Genomic DNA, 5,392 nt, shown 5'->3' with positions numbered 1-5,392 from the left:
GTCAGTCATGAGTCATTTCCTTTTGCATTGATTCGATTTTTTTAGTCATGTTGGTTTCATAATTAAGTTGGTTTAAGTTACGTTTTAGTCAATAATGAGTCGAAGTCTTGTGTTTTTGTCGAAATAATTACTCCATAGCCCAATGGATGAAGGCACTGTCTAGCTCTTCCAGAGATCTGTCATTCTTGGCACCTCCAAGGAGCCACCATCCCCGATTGGAGCCAATGTTAGAGTCGGTCTTGTCATTCCTCCAACATAGATCAAACATGCTCTTACAAAGTGATTTTAAGGTGTCAAGGTCAAATTTTATCATTTTAGTAAGTCTTCAAGCAAAATTTGGTCACTAGGTATTAGGTCTAGGGTTTTCTTTTACTCATGTCAAAGTTATCCAAATGTCAGTCCATGTCACCGTTCAGCTGAGTGTACCATCATACAGAGGGTTTTCATTATCATGTCAAGTTCCGCTGGGTCATTTTACACCTTGTTCATGCTTCAGTTGCGCCTAGGTAAGGTCATTTCCCTCTCCAAGGCTTTTGAAGGTAATTTCTCTTGGACGGTCAAATCATCGGCAAAATTTGTATCCTGATGTTCATACACCTTCCCCTATCCTTAAAGTACCTTATCAAACACTTCCCATCACTGAGATCCCCCAAATTCCTCATTTTCGCACAAACCCTAATTTCTTGCTACAACATGGCATTTTTCTAGGTTGGACCTGTGTTTTGCCTTTTTGGACCCCTTCCCCTCACTCAATCTTTGAAATTCGACTTTCCCCTACTTCTTAACATCCCTCCCTACTTCCAATAATATTCCCAATAATTTAGAAGCCACTTATCCGCTTCATTTAGCTTCATTTCGACAAATCTTTTGTTCCACACATCGGGATAGGTTTCACTCAAATGATGTTTCTGAGCAACAAATAATGAATTTTTGAAACATGATAGAGGTTTTTGTCCGAAAAAGGCCAAGTAATAAATATTTCCTTCACTTTTTACACAGGTGTCATGGTTTTAGAGAAATGTCAAAAATACAATCGCCTCGGGACAATTGATGCACCTCTGAATTGACCTTGGGAAAATAAATTTTTCTCCTAGCTTGGTTGGTCAAATGACTTGATAGATGAACCAAATGATAACTAGACATGAATCTCTTTCCAATGAGCTATTATGAGCTCAATTTGGAGTTGGGAAAGGCATTCAAAAGTTGACTGTAACAGCACTCTCCCTTTAGGAAACCTCATTTGGCACATTTTGACTAGTGTTGGGAGATTTGATTTCTGATAGGGACAATGAACTCCAAATTGAAAAATTATGGTTGGGTTGGAAAGTAGACTCAAATACCTTTCCAACGTGCTATCTTGTACCCAATTTGGACACCCAGAAGGTCTCCAAAAGGCTCTAGTAAAAAGGTGTGACGCACATAGAGAGCGCGGCGCACTCGGAGAAATTTTCCAGTGTAAATTTACACTGGCGTGACGCACATGGAAGGCACAGCGCATAGAGCTGCCAAGGCTGATTTTGCTACGAATTTGCAACCAATTGCCTTCAATCCCTTGAATTTTCCAGGTGGGGTAAATCTCTCAGTGTTTCATCCATTTTTATGTTAGTATGATGATAGTTCATGGCGGCTTATGGTTGCACAAAAACTCTTAAACCCTACCACCTAAAATCATCAAAGCAAATGTTGCTAGGGTTGCATAATCGTGGTATTGAGGCCAAGGTTCCATTTTAGCCCACCATTTTTCCCTCACCTACCATTTTTCCCTATCCTCCCTTTCTCTTTTTTCCTATTATCCCTACTCTAAAACACTACCAAACACTATTCCCTTCCCCCTCCTCTTATTGGTCAATACAAACCCCAAACCCTACCTTATAAAAACCCCAAACCCTACCTTGTCAAACCCCCTACATATCCGTAAACAAACTCCCCCCCATAACCCCTATTCCCATCACATTACTCCCTTCCTAATACTCCATTTGTTTCATTGTTCCCCTTGGTGGCAGATATCTCAAACAACACCCAGATTCAGCATCATCAAAGGGCAGCCCAAGTATAGTATATAAACAGTAGTCATGGCATTTGAGGGTTCATTAGAGTATGAGGTGGAAACTCACAATGATACAACTTCAGGAGAACATGCTCCCAGGAGACATCACAGGAGTGGAAAACATGTTAGGGATGAGCCAAACACCCTCACTAAATTGCAAGCATGCCCTCTTGCTATGTCATGTTTCCAGCACCTAGCATGTTTTGAATTTTGTCAAAGGGTGGAAAATGTTATAGTTCATCATGAGTTGGCCCATATTTTTGTGCTTCATCTACATGGAGGTCAGTTTATCTTGGCCGGGGTCACCTTCACATTGAAACCCGAAACTATCTCAGTCGCAACAGGCATACCAAATGTTGGAGAATAGTGGCATAAGAAGAAGGTTGATAGGGAATACTATGAGCCTTACATTAAGGCCAGTTATTTGAGGCATCTCACAAGAGTCTTCCCATTCAGATATTTGAAAGATGAGTATGCTCTGCTCATGAAATTGATCATGAAGTACTTCAGTTGTGAGGGGAGGTTCTCTTGCCTATATGCCTATCACATCAGGTTGCTCATGCACTTTACCAGGGTGTCGATGATGAACCTCCCATTTTCCATTTGCAGGAACATAGAGAGGATGAACACCTTCATGCAGCATAAGACCCCTCAGCAACAACTTAACATTGTTTATCACTTTGCTCTTATCCGGATTTTGGTGGATCATCAGTTGGGATTGCAGGGCATTTCTTGGGAGGACTTCATCTCCCGTGACTTCTTCAGCACTTCACAGGTACTAGCAGAGGCAGAGCGTGAGATAGCTGGTCCTTCTCATCAATATGAGCGCCATGAGACCACTGCTATGCCAGTATCCATCACCTATCAGAGAGGAAGTAGGCACTTGTTTGCAGTGGAAAAGCGAGTGTTATCTCCACCCAGGGTGGAAGGGGTCTCCCTTCCTACATCGAAAACATAGGTACAGGAAAAGGACAAGAATCCCATGCATGAAAAGGGGCCATCAGGTGAACAGGAGGCTGATTTCATCCTCATTCAGGATGATGATGGAGATGTGGAGAGCGCCTGACTTAGGATGATTATTCAGGACAGAACACGGAGATCCAAGACTTGTCACTCAATGTGGAGAAGGCTGACAGAGACAAAACCATACTGAGGAGGATGGTTTATCATTACAGGGCATGAAATATGAGTGCAAAGGCCCGGATACAGAGCTTGATGGCAAAATTAAGCAAAGCAACAAAAGAGGCAAAAGAGGAAAAAGAGCAAGATCGACTTCGAGTCTTGGCTGAAGCTTCCTTGGCATAGCATAGCACTTCATAGAGGACCGACAGCCCAAATTTCAAGAAATTTGTGGAAATTTTGGTCACAAGACAAATTTTTGGGCAAAATACAGGTTTTTTCTCCCTCTGCGCTGCGCCACTGGCGCGGCGCTAAAAATTGGGAGCTCCAAATGAAGAATGGTTTGCATTTTTGGATTCAACATGAAAAATCTTGACTATTGGTGCTTGGAAAGGAAATTTGGGCAAGATCTGAGTCTCAAGGAGGTCAAAAACACCCAAAACATGACCTCTCTAGCCCTATTTTGATACACAGGAAGCAGTCTTGGGAGAATGAATATTTCGAGGGGAAAATGAGCACCAAATTCATAAATTCCACTTGGGTTAGAAAGTAGACAGGATAGGCTTTCCAACATGGACACTTGAATACATATTGGACTCCTTTAAGTTCCTCAAAACAGGCTCCAAAGCGGCGTGGTGCATACAGGAAAAAAGCCCAATTTTACCTTTGTTTCGCGAAATTTTGATTCACGACTTCTCCAAGTGGGCCCGTTCATCTACATTTCAGTTTTTTGGCACCTAAGGTGGCATTTAAAGTTTTTTCACTCTAGATTGGCTTCTATCCAAGTGGAAAAGGAAGGCAAACGGTCACCCAAGCCATTTTTCATGTTTGTAACACTGCACCTGTAGCTAATGGTTGGCTTTCCACTTCCATTTTGTAATGATTCGAGTAACTCCCCAACCCCTGGGCGTTCTATCTCTTCATGGCACATTCTATATATTGTATGCAAACTATTTGCAAAGGGTTGGTTGGCTTGTAACTTCTGGGAGAATGTGGGAAAGAAACTCTATTTGTTCACTGTATATTTTTGACAGAGAATTAATGAAAGAAAGTGGCTCTATTTCATGAGATTCATGTGGTTGTGAGTGTAGTAAATGTGTCTCTTATGTTTCATATGTATTTCGTTATGTTTCACAGTTCATTTCATATTCATTTCCAGTGAAATTTTCTAAGTTAGATAAGGTATAATTCATTTATATTGCTATGCCTATGGGAAAATTTCATGTTCATTGTTTTTCTTCCGTTGAAAAGGATTCATGTACTTATGCCCTTTTCACTCTCCTAAGCGATCTCTCCATTCCGCATTATTTTGAACCAAATTGCTATACTTTCCGTCAGTCTTGCCTCACGAAATAATTTGTGCCTTTGTATTAAATTCTCTGTTCATTGATGTCCATTGGTCCTATACCATCCTAGAAACTCATTCATTCATAAAAAATTGTTTCTTCTATCCATATCCACTTAATATCCTAAGATCAATATTTCACTGTAAGTCATCTCAGACCGGTTCGTTTATCTATTCACTGAGCGTGACTTAAAGAGAGCCCTCTCCTGTTCTGGTAGGGCTAGCTACCAGACTAAGCGTGGTTTGTGGTTACCTTGAATTTTGTCTTCCTTCAGCCTAAGGAAAGTTTAGGTGCTAACACTTACGTCAGCTGACCAAGTGACAACCTGCAGTAAGAGTTAGTACTTGTGCATACAACACCTTCGCTTCCAAGTTTGTTAGGAACTATCGAGTTGATAAGAGTAAAGTAGGAAGCCCCATGAGTTGCAGCATTATTGCTGCAATATTGGTGCTCACCACTTTTTGGTGTCGTTGCCGGGGAAGTGTTAGAATATTTTTTGATTACTGCTTTCTTCTATTTTTCTACTACAACATTCTGCTAAGTAGTCCATTTCCACAAAAATAGAGTAGTCGTTTCTTTAAGTTTCTGCATTTCCTTGCTTCCCTTTCAATTATGTAATTTCCATTTAAGCATAAGTAGATTAGTCATTTCCTTGCTTTTATTTCAATTCCGCAATTTCCATTTCAGCAAAAGTAGATTAGTCATTTCCTTGCTTTCATTTCAATTCTGCAATTTCACTTTAGTAAGTTCATTTCAGTTAGTTGCAATTTGTTTGCTCAATCAATTTCAGTTTTACAGGTACAAGAAGAAAAAACAAAAATCACCCAAAAAGAGATTTCCTTTCATGCCTCGTAGGAACAGAGATAATTCAGGGAAATTC

The sequence above is a fragment of the Pinus tabuliformis genome, chromosome 3_2 (assembly GCF_031772625.1).
Source record: "Pinus tabuliformis cultivar Carrire ecotype Pingquan chromosome 3_2, CPIR1, whole genome shotgun sequence".
Classification (NCBI taxonomy): domain Eukaryota; kingdom Viridiplantae; phylum Streptophyta; class Pinopsida; order Pinales; family Pinaceae; genus Pinus; species Pinus tabuliformis.
This window is presented reverse-complemented; position numbering follows the sequence as displayed.